Source organism: Wyeomyia smithii, chromosome 2 (assembly GCF_029784165.1).
Source record: "Wyeomyia smithii strain HCP4-BCI-WySm-NY-G18 chromosome 2, ASM2978416v1, whole genome shotgun sequence".
Taxonomy (NCBI): domain Eukaryota; kingdom Metazoa; phylum Arthropoda; class Insecta; order Diptera; family Culicidae; genus Wyeomyia; species Wyeomyia smithii.
Genome location: NC_073695.1, coordinates 157,339,576 through 157,359,506, shown reverse-complemented (window position 1 = coordinate 157,359,506; position 19,931 = coordinate 157,339,576). Strand labels below are relative to the sequence as shown.

Here is a 19,931-nt window from a genome sequence, read left to right as displayed (position 1 = left end):
TGTACGTCGCAGAACTTGCTGCTATTCAGTACTCTCTTGGGATCATCGAAACCCTGCCCATAGACCACTACTTCATCTTCACAGACAGTCTCAGTGCCATTGCGGCTCTGCGATCGATGAAGACGGAGAAGCACACCCCGCATTTCCTGGAGAAAATACGGCGGTTTTTAAGTGCTTTAACAGATAAAAATTACCATAAATAGATAAATTAATTCTCATTGTTCCATTCCGGGCAATGAAAAGGCTGACGCTTTAGCTAAGGTGGGTGCTATTGATAGCGATATTTATGTAAGACCAATTGCTTATGATGAATTTTATAGCATTTTGCGTCAGAGAACACTCAACAGTTGGCAATCATCATGGAACTCAGATGAACTGGGACAGTGGCTACATTCCATTTTTCTTAAGGTATCGACGAAAGCATGGTTCAAGGGGTTGGATGTAGGTCGGGACTTCATTCGCGTGATGTCCAGACTTATGTCCAATCACTATACGTTAAACACGCATCTCTTTCGTATAGGGCTAGTAGACAGTAATCACTGCGTTTGTGGCGATGGCTACCATGACATCGAGCATGCTGTTTGGTCGTGTGCCGAATTCTGTGATGTTAGGTCCGAGCTTATAGATTCCCTCCGGGCCCGAGGAAAACAACCGAACGTTCCCGTTAGAGACATTCTGGGAAGCGGTGATCTGCAGTACATGACACAGCTATACTGCTTTCTGAAAAACGCTGACATTAAAATTTAAAATTTTCTTTGTCTATTTGTCAGATTAAGGATACAAATATACTATGCTGAAGACACGGAAACGAAGACTCGGCATCTATGCTGACACAAATATTTTGAACCCACAACAAACAAGTATACAATTGCTCTACCAGTTGCAAAACAAAATTCCAAAATAGTTTTAGGTCAAAATTGTACCTCCCCTCCTCTCACCTTAAATCCCCACAAGCTCGTAGTCGGCCGCGAGAATAAAAAAAGGCCTCCCTCTTTTCCCTGCTAACGTAGAATTAATACGAATTGTACTTGGCTCAGTAAAACAGAAAATGTATCGTGCCGTGTCAAATAAACTAATTTGAACTAAAAATATCGCCATGTATTCCCGTTGGATGGTTGATATTTCTCGGTGAAATATACACACTATGTTTGTTTTAACATGACGTTTCGGCGTACGGTTATTCAGCCATCGTCAGATATGACAAAACAACATTCTTCTCCCACCAGTGTGGTTTGCTTAGAGTGGGCAAACCACACTGGTGGGAGAAGCATGTTGTTTTGTCATATCTGACGATGGCTGAATAACAGTACGCCGAAACGTCATGTTAAAACAAACCTAGTGTGTATATTTCACCGAGAAAGATCAACCATCCAAAGGGAATAAAATTATACGGTGACTAAAACCTTAAATAATATCGCCATGTAGTTTTCGATTTTTCTAAATCCAACATAGGTACTATGCTGCATTTCGTACAAAAACCAAGCATTTGATTTGTTTAAAAAAAAAAACAGAACAAGACAAATTCCAAAATCAACGTAAAAAACCGCCTAAATTCTGAAATTCGCGTAGAAAACTTAATTTGCCAAAGGTTTTTAACCATCTCTGCTGAATACTTTCCAAAAAAAACCTAAATTTATCCATCTAGCGGTCAGACCCAGCCTTTCTCATTCAATTTTTTATTTGTAAAAATAGATTTACATGAACGCTTCAATCCAATAAATGTATATCCACTCTTTAGGTTCTAAAATATTGATGTTGTAATCTTTACATATAAAAATGCAGTCAAGTCTGTCTGTCTGTCTGATCCATATAGGCCCGAAAACTACCGAACCGATCGACGTGAAAATTTGTATGTAGGGGTTTTTGGTGCCGATAAAGGTTCCTATGATAGTTTGAGACCCCTCCCTCTTCTGAAAGGGAGGGGTCCCATACAAATGAAACATAAATTTCTGCACAACTCAAGAACAAACCAAGCAAATGGAACCGAATTTGGCATGTGGATGTTTTAAGGGGTAACTAATATGTCCATAATAGTTGGATGAAATACAAATTTGTGCACATCTCGAGAACTAATCAACCAAATGGAACAAATTTTGACAGGTAAATGTTTTTAGTGGTAACAAATATGTACATAATGGTTTGAAACCCGACTCTCTCTTCTATAAGGGAGGGATCCCATGAAAATGAAACACAAATTTCGCACAGCTCAAGAACCAATCAAGAAAATACAACCAAATTTGGTATGTCAATGTTTTTAGAGGTAACAAATATGTCCATAATGGTTTGACGCCCCTCCCTCTTCTGGAAGTACATGTTTCTTTACAAATTGTTGGCACATCTCGTGAACTAATCAACTAAATGGAACCATATTGGCAGGTGAATGTTTTTAGTGGTAACAAATATGTTCCATAATCGACCTCAGACAACATTTGGGATTGTAAGATGGTACCTTCCGGTTTCTGGAAAACAGCCGAAAATGGCCGATTTCCACCCAATATAATAATATCCGGATCTAGAATAATATACAGGAGCTAAAATCGACCACAGATAGCATTTAAAATTCTAAGATGGCGACTTCCGGTTTCTGAAAACAGCAGAAAATTACCAAATACCACCCAATATGAGTTTTTCTTTAACCAGTATGCCGTTCAAAATCCAGAAATTGTCTCCAAATGCCATTATGAAATCCAAAATGACGACTTCCGGTGTCGGAAAAACAGCGGCAAATGACCAAATACCACCCAATATGGGTATTTCCGGAACCGTAATGATGCACTGGAGCCACAAATCGACTTCAGACAACATTTTGAATTTTAAGATAGCAACTTTCGGTTTCCGGGAAACAGCCAGAAATGGACGATTCCCATTAAATATGAGCATCTCCGAAACGAAAAAGATGCACAGAAGCTTAAAATCGATCACAGACACAATCTTGAATTTTAAGATGGTGACTTCCGGTGTCTGGCAAACAGCCGGAAATGACCAAATCATTTATTTGGTATATTCACCAACAGGCAGGCAGGTGCCCAAATGGTGTAACTTAAAGCTAACAATTAAAATATCTTCAGAGAGTCAATACAATATTACATATTACAAACAATATAACATTTGAACTAGTCAGATCTTGAAAAAAATAAACGATATCGCCGACGAAGAAGCGTTCGAGGTAAATTAAAGTCAAATAGAGCAGATACTCTGTTGAACAACCGTTGGAGACCAACCATTGCGCCAAAAATGCTGTAGTTAGTTCGTTGAGCAGGCAGTCGTAGCATCGAGTTGTTTCGCAGAGCACGAGGTCGCACGTTTATATTTACTTGTTCCAAAAGAGCGGGACAGTCTATGCGGCCTTGTAAAAGGTCAGTGGTGAACAATGCCCTGTCTGTTTCTCTACGGACAGACAGAAGCTCCAAACGAATTAATAAGCAGCGGCTTTCATAGCTTGGTAGACGGAAGCGATCCGTCCATGGCAGTTTACGAAGAGCGAATCTCAAAAAGCGCCGTTGAACTGATTCTATTCTTTCCACGCCATTGTTGTAATGAGGAGTCCAGATAACCGAGCAGTACTCCAGTATAGAGCGAGATAAAGCGCAATACAATGATTTAAGGCAGTAGATATTCGTAAAGTCTTTAGCGACCCTGAAGATGAATCCCAGAGCTCTAGAGGCTTTGTCGACAGTGAATGAAATGTGAGGCTTGAAAGTGAGCTGGGAATCCAAAATTACCCCCAAGTCTTTAACTTGGTTTACGCGCTCGATCTCAGTTCCTAGCAAAGCGTATTTGTAGTGTATAGTCTGTTTTTTTCGCGAAAATGATATAATCGAGCACTTGGATGGATTAACGTCCATACGGTTCAGATGGCACCAATCGGCAAAAACATCTAGCTGACGTTGAAGAAAGTGACAGTCTTCAATTGTGTGAACTTGAAGAAAGAGTTTGAGGTCACCCGCGTAAGACAACCGTGGTTCTTAAATGACTAGGTTCACGTCATTAAAATAGAGCAGGAAGATTAGCGATCCTAAGTGACTTCCCTGCGGTATTCCAGACGTAGCGTCAAAATAAGAGGATTGGCAATCCCTAATAGCAACGGTTAGACGGTGACCGGTAAGGTACGATTGAAACCATAGTAAAAGATTCCCGTTGATTCCAAGATTGTCAAGTTTTGCAACGGCTATGCGATGATTCAGTTTATCGAAAGCAGCTGTCAAGTCAGTGTAAATAACATCCGTCTGAGCACGTTTCGCCATACTGTCACTGATGTACGAAGTGAGGCAAAGTAAATTGGTGGCGGTGGAGCGACCGGCTGTGAATCCATGTTGGTCAGTGCTTATGAAAGCTTTGCAGTGAGCGAGCAAAGGCTCCATGATAACAAGCTCGAACAGTTTGGCAACAGCACAGAGCGATGTGATGCCACGATAATTGCTCACATCGTTTTTGTTTCCCTTCTTGTGTACTGGAAACATGTACGCCGATTTCCAGCAGGACGGGAAGACGCCGAAAGCGACAGATAGCTGGAAAACATGCAGAAGCGGAGATATTAGGTTATCAATCTGCGTTTTGAGAAACGTCGACGGAATCCCGTCAGGACCTGGGTTTAATGAAGCTTTGAGTTTGCAGCAGGCTCTAGAAATCATTGTCGCGTCTAAATGAAAAGTGTTCAAAGTTTGACCGGACCGTGGGGTATTACTGGCGGCACGTTCGACGTGATGATCGCTCAATGTCTCGTCAGTGAACACGCTGGCAAATTTTTCGGAGAAAAGCTGACAGATGTCCTGCGGGGTGGTTGCTTCCTTACCGTTGAATGTCATAGAAGAGGGTATACCACCTTCATGTCGTTGTTGATTGACGAACCGCCAAAACTGTTTGGGACGAGCCTTGAGCTTTCTCTGTAAATCTTGATGATATCGGAGAAAGCATCGTTTCGCAACACTTTTGTAGGTGTGGTTGATTCTCACGTAATGACGTTTCAGGGACAGTGTACGGTGCTTAGTAAATTTTTTCAAGGCAGCTCTCTCCTGGGATTTCAACTGCCGAAGTTCTCTTGTTTGCCACGGCTGTCGGGGAATATGAATCAGATTCAATATGAATGTTTTCGGAGCCAGAATTACGCCCAGATGACAGAAATTGATTTCACAGGCAATTTTAAAGTCCAAAATGACGACTTTCGGCTTCTGAAAAAACAGTCCAAAGTAACCAAATATCACCCAATATGAGTTTTTCTTTAACCAGTATCCTAAATACCATTTTGAAATCCAAGATGGCGACTACCGGTTTGTGAAAAACAGCCTAAAATAAACGAATACTATCCAATATGAGTATCTCTGGAACCAGAATGATGCAAGGAGCTAACAATTGACCTCAGGCACCATTTTGAATTGCTAAATGGCAACTTATAGGCAACAGTCGGAAATGACCGAATAATACTCAATATGGATATTTCCGTAAACGTGATAATGCATAGAAACCAAACATTGACCCTGGACACTATTTTGAATTTGAAGACGACCACTTTTAGTTTCTTGAAAACAACCAAAAATACCTCCCAATATGGGTATTTCCGGTGTCAGATTGATGCCAGAAAGTCTGCTGATAATGACAGAATACCACCCAATATGAATATATTCAGAATTAAGGCGATGTACAGAAGCCAAAAGATGAGGATGTTGTCATTTCGATAAAACCAATCATTTAAAACGATTCGTTATTTGACTTTGATCATATCCTATGGCCGATTCGTCGTGCATTTGCAGACTTCAAACAAACCGCAAGGAATCAATGAACTTGGAACGTTCAAATAGTACGAAACCACATTTAAATTATGTTGAGGCCACATATATCGATCAAAGCAGGTATAGTTTTAAATAGTCTTTGAATTTCTCTTCTTTCCATAACTTTTGAGCCACATATCAAATTGTTATGAAGTTTGTTATTTGTAAGTTTGAGAGATGACTCGTTCGTATGACACTAGTTATGTTCAAATAAGTCATGTAGTCTTTGAGATAATAGACTTTCGTTGTTTTACTAACAATTTAATACATAACGGTTGCTTAAGTTCGATTATAATCGAACGAAATGGGAACGTATAGGGCAGCCAAACTTTGAAACCACGTGTTCAATCATAATTCATCAGTTAACCCTTAACTAGCCCGCTCATCTGATAATAATAATCAAATCGGTTGTGTAGTTTCTGAGATAATGAAGTTTCGTGATTTTCACAAGTCGGCACATTGCAAATGAAGTTACAGTTCGATTACAGTAAAATTCAATAGGGTCTTCTGAGGCAGCTAGACCATTCATTTGACACTAATTTTGTGGAAATCGGGTCGGCCATCTCTGAGAAAAGTGAGTGAGTCCAAGCAGTCTTCGGAATGTGTTCCTTTGCATAGCTGGATTTCACATTTTTAAACATAACAGGCAAAGTAATAGTCCGACTGCAAAACAAATCAATAGGGTCTTATGGGGCAATTAGACCTTCCATTTGACACTGATTTTATGAAAATAGGTACAGCCATCTCTGAGAAACATGAGTGAGATTAAACAGTCTTCAGAACACGTATCTTTTCATAACTTTTGAACCACAAGTTCAATCTTTATGAAATTCAAAACTTAAGGGTTTTCTAGGTAGCCCGTTCTTTTGAGACTAATTTTGTTCAAATCGGTTGTGTAGTTCTGAGATATTGATGTTTCATTATTTTCACATTTTTAAACATAACCTCTAAACTAAATATCCGATTACAATGAATTTCAATAGGGTCTTATGGGGCAACAAGACCTTTCATTTGCAAATAATTTCATGAAAATCGGTCCAGCCATCTCTAAGAAAAGTGAGTGAGAATAAAAATCTGCACATACACACACACATACACACACATACACACACACACACATACAGAAAATGCTCAGCTCGTCGAGCTGAGTCGAGTGATATATGCCATTCGGCCCTTTGGAGCACTTTTATACTTTCGGTTTTGCAAGTGATTGCTATACCTTTCTAGGAGAAAGGCAAAAAGTAACAGCAGTGTTATTTTCACCTACGAAATAAGCTGAACATCAAGGAAAAATGTAGAACGAACGATCCTCAGACATTCTAAATAAGCGATTTTAAAATGAAATGCCATTAAAAAAGCCGCGACAAAAACGACTCGTCTGAAAAATCTGCGTATAATCCGAAATGCGCATAAAAAACGCGTTAATTTCGATATCTGCGTGAAAATACCTTAGTGTATTTCCCGTTGAAAACCTTATACAGTATACGCATTCAAGGCTTACACCACACATTTCAGGTTCAAAACCAGAAACAAGGGAACGCGGGGACAGAATTTTCATGCGCGAAATTGATTATGCGTGAGGTTATACCGGAGTATCACAGAGTGATCTGAACTGCCCAATAATGATTAGGAGACGTCAGTACCCAGTTATTCTAGGCTTTGCCATGACTATTATAAAGTACGGAGGCAAACTTTTACACGAGTGAATGATTTCTGGAGTAGTTCAGTATCGTAGGCAACTATTTTTCAAATTGTTATGTTTTTCTCAATCACATTTGTTTTTGTTTGTTTTGTAAGTTTTACTTGAAATGTAACATCATACAATTGAAATTCTTATTTAAATTATACAGCTTAAACGAAAATTATTAAATTATTAGATTTTTTTTTTCGAAAATGGTTAAATAATGGAAAAAAATGTTCTGTTCAGTGGTTCCGTATGGGAGGCAAGAAATTCATTCGTCTTCAAATAAACGATCAATCCAAGCATTTTCATGATACACTGAAAGAAGGAAGTTTCTCACAGTTAAGGTTAACATTTGAGTTTCAAATTTCGGTTGGTCATCTGCATCGAATTGTCATAGTTGAATCTTGAATCCAAACTAGATTTTTTGAAGAAGCTTCATCATTTTAGAATAAATACCAGTATTTGTAGTGAATCCAAGTAATAGTCCAACTTGCATTTTAAAAGTGGCTAGCCACTACGGGTCAACTAGTATCTAAATAAAGTCCAATAAACTTCTAAAAACAGTGGATACCAAAAACGAAAATAATGATGAAGAATAAAATTTACACGTAATTGACAAATAGAAGTCGATTGTCATTTCCAAAATATTCAAACGCATAGGAATAAACCAAAAAGTATGGCTCCGAACGCGGTTAGGCATAAAAATAAAATCATCTCGAACATATCTCCAACTTTTAGAAGTCAGAACAGTCAGGAATTTATATAATCAAAATTCAGCCAAAATGCCTGAAAACGTAAAACAGCGGAGAGGCCCCGACAGAAATGAATTCCAAATTAAACAGAAAACTGTTCGAGAGCGCAGAACAGCATAAAAACAAGAAAAAAACAGATAAAAATTCGATCTAAAATTGTATAAAAACTCTTGTAAATGTAGCTTGAAGAAACATCTGTAAACACTTCTTTCAAATACCGTCATCCGGGGTGAGATTGTGCCAAAAAATAATGCTTTTTTGTTTTCAAGCTTGTAACGCACACATTCAAGCAAAGAGTTCGATCCAAAATATACCATTGCATTCTTTTGTTAACTACTACAACAAATATGGTTTAGTTACAATAAACTATAATTTTGCTAAAAATACATGAACTTTGGCTCAATCTCACCCCTTCTATGGGGTCTCTCGATGATGGTCTCTCGTGCCTACTGTTCAACATTGCCCTGGAAGGTGTCATTAGAAGAGCGGGGATTAAAACGAGTGGCACGATTTTCAAAAAGTCGGTTCAACTGTTTGGTTTCGCCGACGATATCGACATTGTGGCTCGGACCTTTGTGAAGATGGCGGATACGTACATCGGATTAAAGGCTGAAGCCAAAAAGATTGGACTGGTCATCAATGCATCGAAGACGAAGTACATGAAAGGAAGGGGTTCACGTGAAGACAGTAACAGTATCAGTAACCTTCCACCTCGAGTTCAAATTGGAGGTTGAAATCGAGGTGGTCGATGAGTTCGTGTACCTGGGCTCACTGGTAACTGCCGACAACGATACCAGCAGAGAAATTCAACGGCGCATCATGGCAGGAAATCGTGCATACTTTGGTCTCCGGAGGACGCTTCGATCGAGTAGAATTCTTCGCCGCACCAAGTTAACCATCTACAAGACGCTGATCAGACCGGTAGTCCTCTACGGGCATGAGACATGGACTATGCTTGTGGAGGACCAACGCGCCCTTGCGGTGTTCGAAGGAAGGTGCTGCGTACCATTTTCGGTGGACTGCAGATGGAAAACGGAGTGTGGAGAAGGCGAATGAACCACGAACTGCAGGAGCTGCTTGGGGAGCCATCTATCGTCCACACCGCTAAGATAGGCAGGCTGCGGTGGGCTGGGCATGTTGTAAGGATGTCAGACGACAGCCCGGTAAAGGTGGTTCTTGAAACCAATCCTTAAGGGACGAGACGGAGAGGTGCACAGCGGGCAAGGTGGATCGATCAGGTGGAAGACGACCTGCGGACCCTACGCAGACTGCAGAGCTGGCGAACTGCAGCCATGAACCGAGTGGAATGGAGACGACTCTTACGTACAGCATAGGCCACACCACGCCTTGGGACTGTTTGGTAAAGGTAAGTATGGGGTGAGATTGTGCCAGAAACAAAAAGTTGAATTTAATACCTGTTAAATGAACAGTAGTGTGTCTACGAATAATCCACATGACTAACATAATAAAACAGTAAGTATAGGGACGACCATGAACAACGAGGACTATTAAGGGGCTTTAGGGGGTTGATCAGAAACTATGTTTCATATGAATTATAGAAAAATGTATGGCTGGATCAAATTGATGCATAGAGTAATTAGGTATGAGAACGTGGCTTATAGACAGTCTCTGAACACAAAATGGCGTCTCCAGGTAGCCTAAAAAGGGAAAACGTTAGGACATGAAGTTTGAGAAGACTTTTCGTTTCAATTATTATGTGTCATTGACAACTGTATATTCCATTGGAGATCTCAAAACCTCTGGGAACGTACCCACAACCCTCCTTCTTCTCTTTAAAAGTCATCAGTTTATATAGAATTGGTGTACAAAATTTTGTTTCATTCCATAAGTAATATCAATCATTGAAAATTTCCATCTAAAAATTGAGAACAGTAAGCTTCTCAAGCTTTTAGTCATTATTTCAAAGAATACCACAGCTAGACAACATACCTTATACTGTGGGGGAAAAAACATACCCTATGTAAACAATGCAAGTGTTTTGGTGTATACAGATATAATTTTGTCGTGAATGTGAATTCCGCACACTGTGCCGTTCAATATAGCTTGGCACAATCTCACCCCAAAAGGGCTCGAAAAGTGTACAGTTTGGAGAAACATTATTTTCTGAGCCGGCACAGGTTCAATGCATGATATTTCCTCAACACATTGGAGACGACATCCTAACGTACCAACTGAGCAGTAAGTTGATGTGATTTTTTGATCGGGTTGGTTTTTCTGGGACAATTTTGGATAACGTTATTTGCGCATGTTTTTCACCCTGTACTTTGAAACATTCTTTAAGCGAAACAGTTCACTGATATTATCTATATTCCATTTTAAGTTGTGAATAAATATGTCATGTTTCATAAAGTATTGAATTTGGGAAACCTCAAGTAATTTAACATACAAACATTTCCCGTTTTGGCTCAATCTCACCACCGTGGCTTAATCTCACCCCGGTAGACGGTATAAAAGATGATTACCTTCTGAAATTAGTTTAAAATGATTAAAAAACGTCAAAACGATCTAGAAAAAAAAACCAACAATTGAAATAATGGTTTAGAACATTTTATTACAAAAAAGAATAAAACAAAATATGACACAGAAGAAAAAATCGTCCAAAATTATGTTTATGCCTTTAGAAAACGGGTTAAGCAACTTAGGTATTCTGAACTAATCTAAAATGTTCAGGAACGCCCCTGAAATGCAAAAATAAAAACAAAAACTAAGAAAATGATCTTAAACTTGGTTTAAATCAATAAATTAGTTCTATGGAGAGGAAAAACCAAAACGAAAATGATTTAAATTTAGCCAAATGGTTGAAGATTAGAAGCGCTCTGAAAGAATTGATAGATGAAACTTATTCCAGATTGAGCTTAGTTGAAAGCCCAAAGACCCATGCTAACGAAAGAAAATGATTAAAAAAGAAATTTATCTTTAAAGCCATTTTATCGTGTCCACGTGAACATTACTCATTACTCCCTGCCCTATATTTTTTTCTGGTTACCAGAATTGTTTCGAAAGATTATTACCAAACGAGTTGCCATGTCCACTACGTTCCACTTTGCGTGTTTAAATTTATTACACCGTCTGTTATCCAAACTACTGATTTGATTGAATAGAAAAATAATGGAAGAAATTGCGTAATTTCCCTTGATACTAACCTGTACACATCTACCGTTCGTTCTTCGCTAGTTTCACCGTAGGTAAATGTGATTTTGATTCTACGTTCTGGACTTAGATCAATGCTGACCAGTGGATCTAGTTTTCCATGAACCGAAACTAGATCGAGGTATCTAAAACAACTTAAACTTTATATTTTGTTCAATCACTTATCTCGTCATACCGTTCGGGACGATCGCTTTCTGGTTTATCAAGATAGTATCTGATGAAAGCCCGCTCTGCATCTTCGCGTTCTGTGACGCCGATTACATCTCCACCGTTCAAGATTTCGATTTTTGGCAGCCGCGCAATAAGCAGCTGACGTCGTTCATGTTCAGTAGAGTCACACCTTTCCCATAGTGGCCAGCACTAAAACATTGATTATGATATCAACAATTAGTTGTTTTTTAGTTTGTGAGATATTATTTACCTGCACACGAAGATTTTTCAAGGAGGGAAATTTGGCTAATCGATCAATATCGTCCCAGGAATCAATTTTTGCATTACTTAAATTAAGTAGTGACAAATTCCTAAAAACAAGTAGATTTGTTTTGTATTAATATATTTTGAAAAGCAATAAAGTATATGGTTATAATGGCAAAAGTGAAATAGGCCCCTATACAGAAGACGAGGCAAGCGGCGAGTTACTCGTCTGACCAATTTTGATATTGCAGAAGGCGAGCCGGCTGGTTTTTGGACGAGTAGCTCGTTTGTCACTCAACTGTCACCCGCCAAGATTAACTCGCGTTGCTTGCTTCGTCAGTGACCGCGGGCGGGGCGAGTTGCTTGCTTCGTCTTCTTTAATAGAGGCCCTAATAATAAAAGTGGAAGAGGTTGTTTATAAGAAACGACCGCAAGGTTAACGTAGAATTACGACAGCCTGTCTTATGTCAATAATTATTTGCAATAGCTTTGGAAATACACTCGATTAGGGTTAATCATTTTAATGGTGTGAAGCGATATATTTTTCCGTATATGTTTCGTATATTATTTTTGCTTTAATGGAATGGAATGGAATAACTGGAAAAATAGGTGTGACTAAATTATTTCCAGTTATACCATTCTACAACGTTCGAAAAAAAATACATCTCATTCATTCTGGCTCAGAGCGATCATTCGATAAGCTCCACCTTTATTTTTAGTTAGATGGATTTTACGGTTGTACGGATGTACAAAAATGATTTCTTGTGGACATTCTGTCGAGCCGAACCGATAGCAATCTCATGAAGGCAATAAAATAACATGTATTGTGTCGTGTTGCGCGGCTTGGAAGGAAAAAATGTTTCCTTCCCCGTGTCGCATGGAAGCAGATTATTGCGTGTTTGATACTGCCGACGGTAGACATTAGTATGAAGGTGGAAATTCTGCTGTGATGTCGAGCAATAACCGTCTTCTTCAAGACGTTACATCCATGTTAATGAAGTGTTATGAATTTTCTAAAACGGACTCATCACCGTGAGCAGAGCTTGCTGAACTTTTCTGTTTGAAATCGGATTTGTTTCGCATATACTGCTTGTGATGCACAGTATCAATGAATCGTAATATACATCACACTGCTGCGCAATTGGAGCAGCATCAAACTGCAATCAAAGTTGCAGTTTAGTAATAACCATTCATTATGCTCTTCCAAATACATTTAGTACCCTTGAAAAAGGCTGGTTGCTGCAGTTGCAAATTTCATTCAATTATCGCATAAATGCTTCATGGTCCAGAAAGCGCGCGATATCCGCTCTGACATAGATTTTTCGCACGTTGTGGAATGGGATAACTGGAAAAATTATTTCCAGTTATACCATTCTACAACGTTCGATTTAATATCCGATGAAATGTTTGTTTATTATCTGATGAAGCTCTTATACAGGCCAAATGATGCATTCCCAATTTAATAGGTCCATAACTCTGCCGACCGTGCTTGGGAAAGCGCGGTATAACGACCAATCGGAGGTCGAATTTTGTGTTTTGACAAGGCTTAAGAATTTTCAATAGAACAATAGTTCGAATGATAAAATTGCAATTTCATGCATTTGGTAGGAATCTTAGAAGATTTTCTAATCGATTGCTGCAAAAACGAAGGAAATCCATCGAAAACTAACCGATTTATTAGCATTTGAAATTTTTCTCACTTTTTTCAGTTTTACATTTTCATTTCACATCACTTTGTAGCCGAACTTCCTGAGAGAAGTATTCTACTTCAAAATTCAATCTTCATTAATTCATTTGTTGTCCTTATAAGGACAATTGTTCAATTTATCATAGGATGTAGTCAAATTGAGAAAATCTATAACGAGCGTCTTAGAAGAGTGATTGAGATCAATCAAAGAAATAGTTATCGGTTTCCGTTATACTCTACTAAATTTTTTGGAAATAAATATTGAAATTCAGTCCGCAAATATATATTTCGACTGTGACATACAGTCTTCATCAGTGCTTATGGGGACTGGTTCCACATAAGCACTGAGGAAGACTGTATGTCACAGTCGAAATATATATTTGCGGACTGAATTTCAATATTTATTACCAAAAAATTTAGTAGAATATAACGGAAACCGATAACTATTTCTTTGATGGATAGGATGTAGTGTTTATCTTACATCTCTGTGTTACCTTGATAGTGAGGACTAAGGCGCACGGTCAACACAATAAGAAAGGTGTTTTCACACTGAAAACTAGACACGGCTTTACTGGAGGAAGTGTTGGCAAATGCATCTACCGCTAATACCACCGCTATCATACGAAAACGCGTCGTTTCATGTGGGGAATATCAACAACGAAAAATGACGCGCGTCTAAGCCTAACCCAAACTGTTTCGCCGTGCTGCTTCCATTTACTTCCACATCGGCCTCAGGGTAGTACCGGCTGCATCTACCGCTGAGGCTGTCACTATACTGCTATTGGTACCAAAAGCTGATATCTCTTCAAATAAGTGTTTTATTTGTTCTCAAAAGAACAATTGTTCAATTCAAAATCGGATTTACGCAATCGCATCTCTGTAATATTACCGACAATAATATTCTTCTGAACAAAATGATACAACTTTCCCATTAGGCCTCTGCCATAATAGACGAGAAAAGCGACGCGAACCGATTCGCTCGGCTGTAGGTTTATGTACAGCCATCAGTAGAGCTGTACATTAACCTACGGCCGAGCGAATCGGTTCGCGCCGCTTTTCGCGTCTACTATGGCAGAGGCTTTCGAGAAAGTTGCTGGCTGATGTATCCACTTCATGCAAGCCTGCTGCTGATGCTTCCCGCTACCACACTGAAACAGCATATTAGTGAAGGAAGTGTCGTTGCATCAGCTGACCCTGCTACTCGAGATATACCCGCTGCAACAGCTACGCTATGCATAGCTATGCCACAGTTGTGGCCGCTATACGCTGGCCCAACTGCTGAGCAACTGCAACGCTATCCGTAGCCATGCCACAGTTGTGGCCGCTATCCGTAGCCATGCCACAGTTGTGACCGCTATCCGTAGCCATGCCACAGTTGTGGCCGCTATACGCTGCCATTGGTATCCGCTGTACCTGCATCTGCTGGCCCAGCTGCTATCGATGCTGAGGTCCGCTGAAACTGCTACGCTTATCCGCAGCCATGCCACAATTGTGGCCGCTAACCGCTATCGATGGTACCCACTGCACTGCTCCCGCTGCTACTAAGGGAGGACTGCTGTTTTCGCTGTTCAGAACTATTACGAGCGGCTTCGACTTAAACAGGCTCTTATATAGGGATGGAAATAGGAATGAATCATTTTTCGTACGTGGTGGAATGATATAACTTGAAAAATATGTGTGACTTCATTCTGGCTCAGAGCGATCATTTGATAAGCTCCACCTCTTTTTTCACTTTCTAAAGTTTTTCCTTAGTTTCGTAGCACGGATGCACAAAAATGATTTCTTTTGGACATTCTGTCGAGCCGGACCGATAGCACTCTCATTGAAGCAACAAAATAACATGTTTTGCGTCGTGTTGCGCAGCTTGATCAAATAAAATGTTCCCGTTTCCGTGTCGCATGGAAGCAGATTATTGCGTGTTTGATATTGCCGATGGTAGACATGAGCTGCTGTGATGTTAAACTTCAACCGTCTTCTACAAGACATTACACCCTTGTTAATGAAGAGTTGTGAATTTTCTAAAATAGACTCAGCATCGTAAGCAGAACGTGCTGACTGCTGTACATTTGCAGCAGCATTAAACCTCAGTTGCAGTTTATTGATAACCATTCAATATGCTCTTCGATACACTTAGTTTTTCAAAAGGCCGATTGCTGCAATTGCAATTTTCATTCAGTTATTGCATGAATGCTTCATAGTCAGATAGCGTGCAATATCCGCTCTGACATAATAACTGTTTCGAATGTTGTGGAATGATATAACTTGAATAATATGTGTGACTTAATCATTTCCAGTTATACCGTACTACAACGTTCGAAAAAAAAATACATCTCTTCATTCTGGCTCAGAGCGATCATTTGATAAGCTCCACCTCTTTTTTCAGTTTCTAAAGTTTTTCCTCAGTTTCGTAGCACGTTTGTACAAAAATGATTTCTTGTGGACATTCTGTCGAGCCGGAACGATAGCACTCTCATTGAAGCAACAAAATAACATGTTTTGTGTCGTGTTGCGCAGCTTGATTGAAGAAAATGTTCCCGTCCCCGTGTCGTATGAAAGCAGATTATTGCGTGTTTGACATTGCCGATGGTAGACATGAGTATGAAGGTCAAAATTCTGCTGAGGTATCAAAATATAACCGTTTCGATTTAGGACGCAAGAGCGTAAGTGCTGCATTTCTGTTATCTGCTGCCATCCAGCACGAGAACAGGTATAAATTATAACCGGTCCTTCTCAGGGCCACCATCACGTTCTTGAGGCAATGTTGAATTTTTCCTCGCTTGCAAATGCTGAAATTCGCGGTTTTCCGTCTGTTACACACGATGAAAAATTTTAACTACTTCAATCACATAGTTGAAGAGCACCAAAAGGTGCTATTATATTTCACAACAGTAACAACACTGGCAAGTTTGTTCGATTATCATCATTCCGGATAACCATTCGCCGATGATTCTAGATCTCCCGGTTTCTCTAGTAGAATTGCCTGCCATTTCCAATCATTCTGCAGCTACCGAAAACTCCATAACAGCCGCCAGATAGACAGGTGCTCAAGTATCACGCGCCCAGAACGATCAGCCAGAAATTGAAACCCGGCTTTTCTTTCTTCTTCACGATCAGAAACCAACGTCCGTGTGGTATCGGTACAGTCATGGAATGAATTATACATAAAACACAAAGCGCGCATTCTTAGTCAACTAGGTATATTCTGTCGACCTTGTTAGGGAAAGAAGCATTGTGCGACCAATCAGAGGTCGACATTTGCGTTTCGACAAGGTTTGACCATTTTCAATAGTACAATCGTTCGAACAATCAGATTACAATTTTCTGCATTTGGACGGGTGCTTGGTTGATTTTCCAATCGATTACTGCAAAAATAACGAGAATCGGTTGGAAACCGACTGAGCTTAAAACGGTTGAAAATGGACAATTTTTGTGGCGCTCTCGATGTTTTTGGTTTCTGAAATTGGATCCCTGTAATGAAATTGGTCCCCTGTATATGTTGCCGTAAGACGTAATTCTACGTCAAAAGGCTTGTTCATTTAGAATCCAAAAACATTTCGTTTGTAGAGCAGTGGTTTTGAAATGTTCCGACAGCTATTTGTTTGGAAACTATTCATTTTCCATTTTCATCTCGACACATAAAGTTTGAAGAAAGTTGTGCTAAATGGTAGTCAAAGCAGAAAAATAATTGTACACACTCACTTCAAGAACGCGGTGTGGTTCGCTCTAAAAATCGCATAAACACTGAAATTCATCAAATCAACTGTGTATGATGTACTTAAATGTTTACAAGAACGGATGACCGTAACCCGAAAGGATCACAGTAAGCGTCGTAGTTGAACATACGATCGGCAGCTGAACTGGAATGTATTGAGGGCAAATCACGTAAATCTAGGGCTCTCGAATCGAGATATCACCAAAAAATATGTGATATCCCCGCCAAGTTCAAGTTTGTTTACGCTGATAGATTTGCATGGAAACTAATGATCTGGGAAAACATTTGCAGCTGACGTAGAACCATTTTTTATCACGAACAAGACGATGGGCTCGACGGGTTACAAGCAAAAGGGTCTTAGTGAATTCTACCATTTATTAGGGAGTTGTATACCTTTTTGCTCGAGAGAAAGTTTGCAATTTTTTTAAGCGTGCTACACGGTTTTTTATTGCATGAGAGTAAAAACTTTTTGAAAGTTCTGTTATTAAACACCAAAAAACCCGTTTGTTCATAAGAAATACTAAATATTTGTGGAGTAATGGCCGTTTACCCGAAACGCTGTTTAAAGTTAAACGCGTATAAAGTTTCAAGTTTAGCTTATGCGGCCGTGACGAGGCGCGCTTCAAATCGATCTAACTTTCTCCCTGTTGCTCAGATCTTTATGAAAATTTGTGAAAATATTCTTAAGATTGTACTTAAACTGTTTTTTTTTTCGATTTTTTGGAAACTGAAAAGATATACAAACTCCTCTTAAGGCATACAGCGGTCCTGTTAAGTTTTGGCCTGATTTTGCATGCTGCCACTACAGCTAATACGTAGTTCAGTGATACATGATTGCGCGAATTTTAAAGAAAGTTTGCAAATTGATCTGACGACTAACGGAATAATTTTCGAAGTTCCCTCTGGAAGTACTATAAAATACAAAGACAATAAGATTCGTCCGAAGATATCTAATTCGCTCAAGATAAAATCAGGTGCATATATTAATTAACTGATAGATATAAAGTGAACAACATATATTTGTAATAGAAAACCTCCTGTGATTGTTCACTGGACTGGACGCAATCCAATGTGGCGACTCAATTTCCAAAAATAAATTGCCTAATTTTATCTGATTTTCCTTAATGTTTCAACATTTTTTGTCTGACTATTAAAAATTGTTTTAAACTGCTACAGTTTACGATCATCATAGGTTTTCACACCTCAATCACAAAACTAAAAAGACTGGAATATAAACTGCCGTTAGACGACATTGTGACGTAAATCCATTGATCAGTTTTTCAATACGGTCCAAAAACGAAAGGAATACTTGTCGCTTTTGCATCAAAATGGCGCCTACGTCACTTTGTTCTTTCGGTTTCATGTAGCGTATGAATGAGTAACTACAAACAGGAAATTACCAAACGATAGGTCTTCGAATAGCGAACAATTTGGCATAAAAAAACATATTAGCATACTTTGAACATGGCTGGTAGCGAAGCACACGATGTGGCATGAAACGGTTGGTAATTCAGAACTAATTGCGTAAACAAATCCAAAGCCACTGAATTTTTTTCTGAATTTTTTTTCGAATTCCCTGATATTCCCATATCAAAAAATTTTAATCAAGAAGTTTTCTTAAACGATTTCAAGCTTAATATAAATTTTTTGACATGGGATTACGTCTTTGTTTTCTATACTGGAATGCATTTTGTAGATTTGGAAATAAAACTGGCAAATGTTGCGTCAGATTTCAACCGTAATAACAGCATAACAAACTGATGGATAACAATAACCAATATGTTATTGTATAAATAAAGTACTGAACAATCTTGAAATACGATAGTTATCATTATTATTTCTTTGCTATGCGGTAAAAATTGATAAAAAGTTTTAAGGAAAAATTTACGCGATCAATGAACCAATCAGATGCGAGCATTTCTAGCACAGACGACGTGAAACCAACCATTCCGTGATATTCTCTGTATCAATATCAAGGAAAAAATTGACAGAATTTTTCCGTACCAATAGGTCCATTTATGTTTGTCTCCATGAACTTAAACTAATTTGATGCCTCGGAGGTAAAGATTTTTCGAAAAGTTTGAAACAACCCTTCGTGTTGAACAATTTCTCAACCTGCTGTTAAAGCGTAATAAAAACTGATGTCTTAAAAGATAACATGTAACATGGTAAAAGCAACAGTACCGTACAGAGCACACTGGGCCGGGAATGGAATCTAGCGGTATGAAATTATTAGCGCTCTTAAGGTTTGACCAATCGGTCTCCGATCTTCTACAAAGTTTCTTTGTATAGTTAGGGCTTCATTTTGGATGTTTGAATTAGTTCGGAATTAAGCCGCGAAGGTGGTGTTTCGATGCCAACTTCTTTCCCCTACACGCTAGAGCTTTGCAGTTTTCGACAAAGTTGTAGATCTTTCAATTCTGCGGCCAAATCGCGAACTAAACTGAACGTCAAGTTGAAGTTCTTATTACACTGAGAAACTTTGCTGAAGACTGCAAATAGGTTGGATAGAGTATCAGAGTACTGGACCGTGTATTCCATGCAATAAATACATAGCAATTGTATTTTTACATGAAACTTATGGTTATATCCAAACCAAAATATCACAAAAACACAAAAAAACACATCTCTCAAAATTTCAGAAAATAAAGATTTTTCGATGGACAATTTTTAGAAAAAAAATATGGTTTGCTAATACTTGCCCTATGAGATATCTAATAATACCCTATGAGATATCTAAATCACA

General features: G+C 38.9%; 1 pseudogene; it reads right to left on the bottom strand.

Annotated features, from left to right (window-relative positions):
* Nucleotides 1–11,077: 11,077 nt before the first annotated feature.
* The window catches only part of LOC129720139 (GATA zinc finger domain-containing protein 10-like), a 47,947-nt pseudogene continuing 39,093 nt past the window's right edge, over nt 11,078–19,931 (bottom strand).